This window comes from Bombina bombina, chromosome 1, assembly GCF_027579735.1.
Source record: "Bombina bombina isolate aBomBom1 chromosome 1, aBomBom1.pri, whole genome shotgun sequence".
NCBI classification, from domain to species: domain Eukaryota; kingdom Metazoa; phylum Chordata; class Amphibia; order Anura; family Bombinatoridae; genus Bombina; species Bombina bombina.
In genome coordinates, this window is record NC_069499.1 from 822,259,319 (window position 1) to 822,272,301 (window position 12,983).

General features: G+C 41.7%; 1 protein-coding gene across 1 annotated transcript in view; it reads left to right on the plus strand.

Annotated features, from left to right (window-relative positions):
• Positions 1–12,983, plus strand: part of TNMD (tenomodulin) — a 195,507-nt gene that overhangs the window by 88,778 nt on the left and 93,746 nt on the right. The window lies entirely within an intron of this gene.

The window sequence follows — 12,983 nt, forward strand, 5'->3', positions numbered from 1 at the left end:
TAAGAGGTCTTGTTGCTCAGGGTAGATCATGTTTAAAATTCATCCAGGATCTTTTAACCTTCTGTGGGCCAGATTACAAGTTGAGAACAAAATATAGCTTCTGCGAAAGCGATATTTGCGCTCAACTGGGTAATACCAGCACATGCTGCTATCACAAGTGAGGTGCAATGCGAACGCAACCTCACATTTGCATTGCACAGAAGCATGGTGCTCACGAGAGCACGCTTCTATAAGCTCCAATATGAGCCTCGTTCTCATGCTGTCAGACACGGCATGAGAACTAGCGTAGGGAAGAGAGTACGTTGTGCAGCGATGGGCAGCAAAAGTGTTAATATATGTATATGCTTATAAACATATATATTTATGTGTTACTATGCATATATACACATATTGGGGCCCATTTATCAAGCTCCGAATGGAGCTTGTGGGCCCGTGTTTCTGCCAAGTCTTCAGACTCGCCAGAAACAGCCGTTATGAAGCAGCGGTCTAAAGACTGCTGCTCCATAACCCTGTCCGTCTGCTCTGATGAGGCGGACAGGAATCGCCGGAATTTCAACCCGATCGAGTACGATCTGGTTGATTGACACCCCCTGCTGGCGGCCCATTTGCCGCGAGTCTGCAGGGGGCGGCGTTGCAACAGCAGCTCTTGTGAGCTGCTGGTGCAATGCTGAATATGGAGAGCGTATTGCTCTCCGAATTCAGCGAGGTCTTGCGGACCTTTGATAAATAGGCCCCGTTAACTGAAATATATATGTATATAAGAATATATATTTTTACAGAAATAACAGTCCCCATAAACCGCTACGTAAAGGCATTTTACAATTATTTTTTTCTAACAACTCACTCCCGCCACTTTTAACCCTTTATAACTGCTTTTAGCAGTTATATTTTAAAAAAATAAAGATGCTTTTTTTTTGCAAAACCACAACACACCTCTTAATTTTTGGGGCAATTGGGGGACATTTAAAAAATTAACAAGAGATCTGATCTCTGGTTAATTTTCTGAGCACTTATTGTAATGTATTGGCTGGTTATTTATTGCATGCCCGTAAACGTGCAAATTTGTCCGTTTACGGGCGCACAGTAAATTAGCGCTCCACTTGTAATCTAGCCCTGTATCTTTTCCAGCCTATCGCCAGTGGTTATTTCTTCCAATAATACATATAGATGTGTTAAAAACACACTAATCACTTGGAAGTACAACATTTTTTTCAGTAGTCTTCCAATAGATTAAAAGGACAAGGAACCCAAAATATTTATTTAATTCAGATAGAACCTAGAATTTGAAACAACTTTTCAATTTACTTCTATTATTCATTTTTCATTATTCTCTTGGTATCCTTTGTTGAAGAAGCAGCAATGCACTATTGGGATCCAGCTTAATAAGGTGAGCCAATGACAAGAGGCATATATGTGCACTCACCAATCAGCTGCCAGCTCCCAGTAGTGCATATGTATGCTCTGTATACTCTTGTGCTTCTATGTCCCACTATCAGCCAAATATTCACCTCAGATCAGATCACTAGCCCTGCAGAGCATTTGTCAACCACATATCCACATCATACTAGACACTGCAGCTCCTCTGACAGCTACTTCCCCACATCTGACCACTAGGTCCTGCATCCCCTTTGGCAGTTACATGCGCTTCGTCATATCAGATGCTGGGTCTGCAGCCTTTTGGTGAACCACATGTCTATAGCAGACCTTAGAGAATAACCCTGGCCCTGGTACTGTGCATAAGGGAGCATTCTATGGGGCCGAATTATCAAGAGCCATTCCCCCTGTTTTCCTTCAGGCTCACCGGAAACTGCAGTTAAGAAGCAGCGGTCTTACTACCGCTGCTCCTTAAAGTGAATGCAAAGTTTGATGATAAAGTGCCCGTTTTTTAAAAATTTGATTAAAAACAAGGGCACTTTGGGGGCAGAGCTTGACCGCACAGGAATATGGCTGCGTGAACAAGTAGCTCCGATGCCCTAAGTCTATGTGCCGGCCAAATATGGACCAATAAGATAAAATAACCAGCCTAAAACTTAACCGTAGCAGTCAGGGTATTATCCCCAGCACCCGTTTTTTCAGTTTCACAGCACAGGGAAGCGCACAGCAAACTGCGCCACAAGGCTTAAGCCTGCAGAGTGATTGGGGTCTCACAATACTTATGAACAGCTGGACGGCAAGACCAGACTCCACCGAGGTGTAAAGAGAGTGGCCAAAGGGATCATCACAGACTTCACAAGGGCTGTGGAAATATACAAAGGCAAAGGCAGTAATGCTACTGAGGGGGCTATGCACCTATAGGAGAGCCATACAGTGAGTATCCATTTCCTGGGGGGTCCCCAGTGGGAGCGAGATCTACCCCAACAAAGCACCCTCACGAACAGCGCCAAACTTAGGGACTGAAGGGAGCTTGGACCATAGCAATCCCCTGGGTATTCAGAAAATAGTAATAGTGGCCATATTCTGAGCACAAGGTCTGAGGGACCAACCTAACAGCTCACTAGCCCCAAAGACTGCAAGACATCAAGAGAAACTGTGCCCCAATAAAGACTCTCAGGGGTTATAAGCCACCAACTGGGCAGACATCGGCAAAATCCCATAGGCCATAACGTAGGTAACCACAAGGTGAAACAGAGGACCCAAAAGGCACATATCTGCACTGGTGCAACAACCCAAAGGCCCTTTGCAATGATTGAGAGCCCCTGTTTTTAATCAAATTTTTAAAAAACGGGCACTTTATCATCAAAATTTACATTCACTTTAAGCAGCAGTGGTAGTAAGACCGCTGCTTCTTAACTGCAGTTTCCGGTGAGCCTGAAGGAAAACAGGGGGAATGGCTCTTGATAATTCGGCCCCATAGAATGCTCCCTTATGCACAGTACCAGGGCCAGGGTTATTCTCTAAGGTCTGCTAGAGACATGTGGTTCACCAAAAGGCTGCAGACCTAGCACCTGATGTGACGTAGCATCCGACTGCCAAAGGGGTTGCAGGACCTAGTGGTCAGATGTGGGGAAGTAGCTGACAGAGGAGCTGCACAGTGTCTAGTATGATGTGGATATGTGGTCGACAAATGCTCTGCAGGGCTAGTGGTCTGATCTGAGGTTGGTATGTGGCTGATAGTGGGACTTAGAAGCACAAGAGTATACAGAGCATACATATGCACTACTGGGAGCTTGCAGCTGATTGGTGAGTGCTCATATATGCCTCTTGTCATTGGCTCACCTGATTAAGCTGGATCCCAATAGTGCATTGCTGCTTCTTTAACAACCACTAGACCCCCTCACTCCCTCCTCACCTCTCTTATTCCTTACGGTTAATCAGGCTGTGAATGCTTCAAGTTAAACATGTTCTTTATTAAACTGTTAAATATTATTAGTTCAGAAATTATGGCACAAAAACAAAAGGAAAAAATGGTTAAAACAATTGCAAATCAAATACAAGATACAATAGTCTAGACTACATGGTTGGAGGCAACACTTACCTTCAGTCGAATGAGGACATCACTCCATTTCAGAGAACTCTCAAGGACACTACAGGCCCCAACAAATACCAGAGACTCATTGGAAAATTTGTTTCAGTTATTGCCACCGTATCTATCTAAAGAACTGTGTGGTTCTCTGTGTCTGTATCTTTTATATTTATATCTAAATAAAGATTTGAAAAAAATAAAAAAGGGGCAGTTTAATTAATCAAAATTTACATTTCACTTGTGTTTTGAAAATACTTACCTTTTAATCTTGACAGCCGCTCCAGCTTCCTCCAGTCGTCGCAAGACTCTTCCTATGTCAGAAATAACGGATTGGTCATCCTCCAATCACGGCTCCCCCCCCCCCCCACCCCGGGGGAATCAGTGTCTGATTAAACGCAGTGATTGGAGAAAGCGGGATTCCTCATTTTAGACCCAGGAAGAGGCTTTGCGACGGTCGGAGGAAGCGATGCAGCAGCTGTCAAGATGAAAAGGTATTTTCACAACACGCGTGAAATGTAAATTTTGATGAATTAAAGTGCCCCTGTTTTTAATCGAATTTTTAAAAACCGGGCACTTTATCATCGAAATTTACATTCACTTTAACTGGTCCGCCACCTCTGAGCGGCGGAGAGCAATCAACCTGATCAGATATACGATCGGGTTGATTGACACCTCCTGCTATCGGAATCTACAGGGGGCGGCATTGCACACGCAGTTCACCAGAACTGCTTGTGCAATGTTAAATGCCGACAGCGTATGCTATCGGCATTCAGCAATGTTGGGCAGACATGATTGCTACAGAGTATCATGTCCGTCCGATGGTAAATCGGCCCCTTCGCTTTGTTTTCTGTTTTGTGTGGTCTGCTGTCTCTAAAGCACTGTATGTAGGGCTTGAGTAAAAGGAGAACATCTGTGATTGGCTGTTACATTGTCTTACAGTAAGAATTTGAGCAGCCTGCCTTGCACAATGGGCAGCCTGTATTAGCTGGCTCATTACCATCCAAATTGTCAGGTGAGACACCAGCCTTGCCTACCTCTTATTTGTCCAGTTTTCCTCATGGTCAAAGCAGGCTCCTCTAGTTATGTGAGTTCTCATTGTCTTTTAGTCCCTGTACCCATTTTTTTTTTAATTCCAACCCACTTTTTCTCTTATTGGTTGCTCTTTTTCCCCCTAAACAGCCTATATTTTGTCTAGCACTCTTGCTATCATTTGTACATTGAATTTTCTGCACTCATTCTGCACCCTTTTTATATCCATATGGTTCTTAATCCAAATCTCTCAGATAAAAACAAAATAAAATGTCTGCTTGTTTCTCTCTTGCATCATTGATTTTGGCTGTCTACTTACGGTTTCTGTTGCACTAGGCCTCTGATTCCCCCCCCCCCCCGACTTGTTCTCTTATATATTTACTGTATTTCTCTCAGCACTATTTTTATTTGAACTCATTGTTCATCACTTCTGCACTCTTGTTCTCAAATTAATCATTTCACCTTATTCCTCTTTTCATTTCACTTTATCTGTTGTGTTACTCTGTGTTGTATTTAGTGTTTCTTACATTGACTGTTCATTTCTTGTCAGATCGCCTTCTTGTCCCCTGCTCTGTTATTCACGTTACCCTCTGTACCCTAGAGAATTCAGTCATTTTTTTCTTCTTCTAAATTAAAGGAATGTAAAAGTGCAATAAGAAAACACTTTGATTTAGAGGTTAAAAACATATTTAAAGGGACATTCCAGGGACATTAATTACATCTTTGAACAGAGATATATTTGCAATATACATGTATCAGCGAAAATGCTTCTAGTAAAAATTATTCATGTTTTAGGGCCAGATTACAAGTGGAGCGCTATATATCGCTTTCATGATATAAGTTAACAGCAATGCAAACTTTGCTCACATTGCGCTTACGAGAGCTTGCTACCATAAGGTCCAATGGGAGCCTCGTTCTAATGCCATCAGAGACAGCATCAGAACCTCACACAGCGATAGCAGCATGTTTTTAAATATGTATGTATATGACTATATACATACTATATATATTTATGTGTTAATATGTGTATATACACATATAAACACATACATATATATATATGTGTAAATATTCATATATATTTACAGGGAACACACAGTTCCCATAGACCGCAATGTAATGGCACTTTTCAGTGCCATTTTTTTTCTAGCACCCCACTCCAACCAACTTTAGACCCCAAAAACTGCCTTTTAAATGCTACTTTCTTTTTTTATTTAACAACTATAATGCCCTCTATTTTGAGGGCATTTGGGGCCCTTTTAGAAAATTAACCAGAGTTCGGATCTATGGTTAATTTTCTGAGTGCTAATTGCTACTGTGAGCTCGCCAGTTTGCAGTCGTGTGATAATTTAGCGCTCTACTTGTAATCTAGCCACTACTGTTAACTTTGCCCTGCACGTGCATGAGATGCATAGTTAGATATTCTCAGTGCACCAGCATTTTAAATACTGCAGCTGTCCAGAGTATCAGTGGGGCTTGTAATCATGTCAGCAATGAACAAATTGAGTCATAACCAGATGGTAAAAGCACCTTAGGCTCTCTGAGCAAGTGCTGTGTTTAAAATGCTGATGCACGGTGCATACTTAAATACACTTTTGAAACAGCTATATATTTTATTAGAAGCAGTTTTGCTAATACATGTATATTACAAAAATGCTTCTATTCAGAACTTTTGGGGCCGAATTATCAAGGCTTGTCGGAAACAGAAGTTATCTGTTTATCTAAAGACCGCTGCTCCATAACTTGTCCGTCTGCTCTGAGGCAGCGGGCAGAAATCAACCCGATCGAATATGATTGGGTTGATTGACACCCCCTGCTAGCGGCCGATTGGCCGCAAATCTGCAGGGGGCTGCTTTGCACCAGTAGTTCACAAGAACTGCTGGTACAATGATAAATGCCGACAGTATATGCTATCAGCATTTTTTACATTGTATCATGTCAGCTCACACTAAGACTTCAATTTCATCTGGAATGTTCCTTTAAAGTGACAAGAAACCCACGTTTTTTTCTTTCATGGTTCAGACAGGGCATGCAATTTTAAACAATTTTCTAATCTACTTCTAGTATCACATTTTATTGGTTCTCGTTACCTTTTGTTGAAACAAATATACAAAAACAGCTGCGCTTCCCAATAATAATATGGAACTATATGTTATATGCCACATGTATTAAAAGATATGTCCAAAATATAAAAGAGAAAATACAAATGAAAGGAAAACAAATGACTGTATGTAGAGTCAATGGGGCCTATTTATCAAATGTCTGTCCGACATGATCAGATCAGACAGACATCACTGAATGCGGACAGCATTACGCTCTCCATATTCAGCATTGCACCAGCAGTTATTGTGAACTGCTGGTACAACTCCGCCCCCTGCAGATTTGTGGCCAATCGGCCGCTAGCAGGGGGTGTCAATCAAACCGATCGTATTCGATCAGGTTGATTTCTGGCATTCGCTGTCCGCCTCCTCCGAATTTTTATTGTTTAAAAAGATAGATAATCCCTTTATTACCCATTCCCCAGTTTTGCATAACCAACACAGTTATATTAATACACTTTTTACCTCTGAGATTACCTTGGGGTTGATTTATTAAGCAGCGGATGCTGCATCGATGCCCCATCGTCTCTGGTCAACCCATCATTACTGGACCGCTGCTCCTTAACTTCTCCACCACCTAACATCCCATATGATCGGGATGATTGATGGCCCCTGCTAGCAGCCGATTGGCTGCCAGTGATCAGGGGTTGGCATTGCACAAGCATTTCACCAGAAATGCTTGAGCAATGTTAAATGCTGTCGGCATTTAGCGTTGTCAGACGGATCATATCAGACAGACATCACTGAATGCGAACAGCATTACGCTCTACATATTCAGCATTGCATCAGCAGTTATTGTGAACTGCTGGTGCAACTCCGCCCCCTGCAGATTTGTGGCCAATCGGCCACTAGCAGGGGGTGTCAATCAAACCGATCGTATTCAATCAGGTTGATTTCTGGCATTCGCTGTTCGCCTCCTCTGAATTTTTATTGTTTAAAAAGATAGATAATCCCTTTATTACCCATTCCCCAGTTTTGCATAACCAACACAGTTATATTAATACACTTTTTACCTCTGTGATTACCTTGGGATTGATTTATTAAGCAGCGGATGCTGCCTCAATGCCCCATCGTCTCTGGTCGACCCATCATTTCTGGACCGCTGCTCCTTAACTTCTCCGCCACCTACCATCCCATATGATCGGGATGATTGAGGGCCCCTGCTAGCTGCCAGTGATCAAGGGGTGGCATTGCAAAAGCATTTCACCAGAAATGCTTGAGCAATGTTAAATGCTGTCGGCATTTAGCGTTGTCAAGCAGACATGATTCGCTACAGCAAATCATTTCCACTCGACCATTAATAAATCTACCCCCAAGTATCTAAGTCTCTGCAGACTGTCCTCGTATCTCAGTTCTTGACAGACTTGCATTTAGCCAATCAGTGTTGACTCATAGATAACTCCACAGGAGTGAGCGAAATGTTATCTATATGGCACACATGAACTAACACCCTCTAGCTTTAATAAAACTGTCACAATGCACTGAGTTAAGAGGTGGCCGTCAAGGACTTAGAAATTAGTATATGATCCTACCTAGGCTTAGCTTTCAACAAAGAATACCAAGAGCACAAAACAAATTTGATAATAAAAGTAAATTGGAAAGTTGTTTAAAATTGCATGCCCTATCTGAATCATAAAAATGTTTAATTTTTGCCAAGACTGTCCCTTCAAAGTCAGACTGTTTTCTTTCCCCATTTGTGGATTCCCATCTAAATTCTTAACTTTTTTTTTTTTTTACCTTCTTCACTGCATGATCTAATTTTTCATGCTCTCTCTCGTTTATACATTTTCTTCACCTGAGTTATTTTCGTACTTTTTTTCCTGCCAAAAACCTGTTCAGTTCCTGTGTTATAATATAAAGTTGTTTTTTTTGTTCAAGAGTGTGTCCAAGACACAGGTGTCAAATATTTTCTAGTGAAAGACAAAATTAATAAAAAGAAATGTATCTCATGTCACATACCACCTACTCAGCATAAACCTAATTCTACTTTCCCTACAAGCAGAATTCTAATAAAATTCATTAATATACTTTAATGTCTGACTTTAGTTTATTCAGCTGAGCAGTGGTAAAGTGTGTTCTGTGACACAGCAACCATTGTCCAGTTTCTAGCCATTGCCTTGCAAAGCATTATATGCAGTTTGGGTGATTTTTTTGCTTCTATTTCTATGGTATTTCAATAAATTAGAAGACTTGGGCCCCTAGTTATCAAGCCGTCAACCTCAAATACGCTGGAATTCCGCAGCGTATTTGAGGCGAGGCTGATTCACCAAAGTTATGAAGCCCTTCAGACCGGCAAAAGTAGAATCTGGTGACGTAAGCATCGATCCACCGGACTCAGTCCGACACAGATCGATTCTTATGTCACTCCAGATGTTCCGAACGCAAGTTCGGCACAATCTGACTACTTTTGGGAGTTATCAAAATCCCAGCAGGTACGCTCGGCACTTTTACGGCCCAGCGTACCTGGTTTTCAATCCGCCGCCCTGGAGGTAGCGGATCCCATAGGAATCAATGGGAGTCAGACCATAGCGAAAGTTCAAGTTCGTTGCTGCCTGACATCCCATTCATTCCTATGGGAAGTGTGTACACCTAACACGTACCCCGAGTCTAAGCACCCCTAATCTGCCCCCCCTACACCGCCGCCACCTATATTAAACATTTTAACCCCTAAACCGCCACTCCCGGACCCCGCCGCAACTCTAAGAAATCTGTTTACCCCTAAACCACCGCTCCCGGCCCCCGCCGCCACCTACATAATACCTATTAACCCCTATCCTGCCCCCCTATACCGCCGCCACCCCTAATAAATGTATTAACCCCTATCCTGCCGCTCGCAGACCCCGCCGCAACAAAATAAATAGTTTAACCCCTAAACCGCCGCTCCCGGACCCCGCCGCCACCTATATTAAACTTATTAGCTTAAAGGTAATAGCTACCTAGCTAAAATAAAGAGAAATTTACCTGTAAAATAAAAACTAACCTAAGTTACAATTACACCTAACACTACACTATCATTAAATAAATTAAATAAATTAAATACAAATACCTACAAATAAATACACTAACTAAAGTACAAAAAATAAAAAATAAACTAAGTTACAAAAAATAAAAAAATAATTTACAAACATTATAAAAATATTACAACAATTTTAAGCTAATTACACCTACTCTAAGCCCCCTAATAAAATAACAAAGCCCCCCAAAATAAAAAAATTCCCTACCCTATTCTACATTTAAAAGATACCAGCTCTGTTACCATACCAGCCCTTAAAAGGGCCTTTTGCGGAGCATGCCCCAAAGAAAACAGCTCTTTTGCCTGTAAAATAAAAATACAACCCCCCCCCCAACATTAAAACCCACCACCCACACACCCCTACTCTAACCTACCCAAACCCCCCTTAAAAAAAACTAACACTACCCCCCCTGAAGATCTTCCTATCTTGAGTCGTCTTCACTCAGCCGAGTCGAATTCTGCATCCAATCCGGGCGATGTCTTCATCCAAGCGGGGGCTGAAGAGGTCCATCATCCGGCTGAAGTCTTCATCCAAGCGGGGGATGAAGAGGTCCATCATCCGGCTGAAGTCTTCATCCAAGCGGGGGCTGAAGAGGTCCATCATCCGGCTGAAGTCTTCATCCAAGCGGGGGCTGAAGAGGTCTTCCATCCGGCTGAAGTCTTCTATCAAGCGGCATCTTCAATCTTCTTTCTTCCGGCTCCATCTTCATCCCGCCGACGCGGAACATCCTTCCTCCACGACAAACTCCCGACGAATGAAGGTTCCTTTAAATGACGTCATCCAAGATGGTGTCCCTCGAATTCCGATTGGCTGATAGGATTCTATCAGCCAATCGGAATTAAGGTAGGAATAATCTGATTGGCTGATGGAATCAGCCAATCAGATTCAAGTTCAATCCGATTGGCTGATCCAATCAGCCAATGAGATTGAGCTCGCATTAAATTGAAAGTTGCCTGTAAAATAAATTGAAAGTTGCCTGTAAAATAAAAATAAATCCTAAAATAGCTACAATATAATTATTATTTATATTGTAGCTATATTAGGGTTTATTTTAAAGGTAAGTATTTAGTTTTAAATAGGATTAATTTAGTTAATAAGAGAAATATTATTTAGATTTATTTAATTAATGTTTAGGGGTTAATAATTTTATTACAGTGGCGGCGGTGTAGGGGGGGCAGGATAGGGGTTAATAAATGTATTATAGGTGGCGACGGTGTAGGGGGCAGATTAGGGGTTAATAAGTTTAATATAGGTTGCGGTGGGGTCCGGGAGCGGCGGTTTAGGGGTTAAACTATTTAGTTGCGGCGAGGTCCGGGATCGGCAGGATAGAGGTTAATAACTTTATTATAGGTGGCGGCGGTATAGGGGGGGCAGGATAGGGGTTAATAGGTATAATGTAGGTGGCGGCGGTGTCCGGGAGCGGCGGTTTAGGGGTTAATACATTAATAAGAGTTGCGGCGGGGTCTAGGAGCGGCGGTTTAGGGGTTAATAACTTTATTTAGTTGCGGGTGGCTCCAGGGGCGCCGGTATAGGGGGTAGAAGCAGCGAGATCGGATGAGTGATAACTATCACAGTCCGATGCTCATCGCCCCGTACTTGGTGCACGGCTTTTTGACAGCTTTTTGATAACTTAGGGAAATTTTTCAGGTCCGCGGCGGTGATGGTAGGCGAGCTTAGGCGGGCGTATTGCGCCGGCAAAGGCAGGTAAAGTAGACGGCTTGATAACTAGGCCTCTTGGTGTTTGATTGTGTAAAGCCAGTTAAATATATGTTTTTTTTTTGTTCAGGTTGTTAAAGTGATGGTAAATTCATGCGTTTTTGAAATGCTAGGACTTATAATTGCTATAAATTAAGGGGACTTTCAGTCATGAAGTATAACAATAACTACATGCTGAAAGTACCTTTATTTGCCGGCAAGTTTATGACAAGCTGAGCGCCTCTGGCCGCCCACAGCAAAACGCTATTTTCTCACATTTCCACCTCTTAGTCAACAGTGTACTTAGCCATAGAGCATAATGCCGATCGGCTAGCACGGCTATTGGCTGAGAGGTGAAAACATTAGCTCATTGAAAAAAAATAGCGTTTTACCGTGGGCGGCTAGAAGTACTCAGTTCGGCATAAACTGATAGGCAAATGAAGTAACTTTCAGTATGAAGTTTTTATGCCTCATGGATAAATACAAAATTAGGAGTGTTGTTAAAAGACATAAAATAGACTTTTGTGTAGTGTTGCAATAAATGTGCATTGTCCGGATGCAAAAGGTTTCTGAATATTTTAACACCTTGCTTGCCGCAATTGTTTTTCAATGACCAAAGTTCCCCACCACTTGTTCTATTTGGAAAAGCCAATCTGGACTTGTTACTGGAGTAGATACAGCTATCTATTGTCATTATTATCTAACCCCCCAATACTGTGATATGGTCATATATAGTATGTTGCAAGGCTTTCTGAAGTGTACCCTTCCAATTCTCTGAACTGGAAAATCTGCATTTTTTTTTTTTTACACATAATTATGCATTTTATATTACAATCTTAAAATATTTATTGTCCCTTTAAGGAATTTTGATGGACTTTACATACAATAAACATATTTTGCATTTTTGTAGGGTTATGCTAGGGTCAGTAAATAGTAGTAGTACAATACATTCTTTTTTTTTTGGGTGGGTAGGGGAGCCTTTATCTGCCAAACCCCACAAAGAAGATGTGCATTACAGACCATACCAAGCTTATTTAGCCTGCTTGAGATTATATTGCATTATTGAACTGCTGTTCCCAAAGGCCCATTTAGATGTTCAATAATGTAGGCGCAAGCACTGTAAAACACACTGTCACACAAAGTGTTTGGACTTAGCATGCACAAAGGCACTGCCCCAATAAAAAACTAATCGTGAAGGTGCAAATTGCTTTGAACATCTTCTACGCAGATACAATGTTGCAATGGAGCAGGTTCATGCTTTACCGTTTCAGTACTGTTAAAATCCAGTATAAGAAGATAGCATCAGTCTATGAAACACGTAGTCTTTATCTTGTTTTCAAATCAAGCAAAACTGGAAACAGTAGTTTTACAATTGATACATTTAAAAATACTGTCAAATACAATATTTGTAAATTATTTAAAAAGACAATATGGTTGATTATCAGTATGCCCATCATGCCAATATACAATTGGCATGCATTCAGATGGTTTAGCTGTGGTGAGGATGGAAACAGATCGCAATAGGTTCCCTCTGAACTCGCAATTGTGTGATCCTGATTGAAAAGACGTTTGTGAAGACACCTGAACTCTTAGGGGTAGACTTATCAAGCAGCGGATGCTGCAATCTACCCCCGTAGTTTCAGGTTACCCTGAAACCGAAGTTAAGAAGCAGCGGTCTTAAGA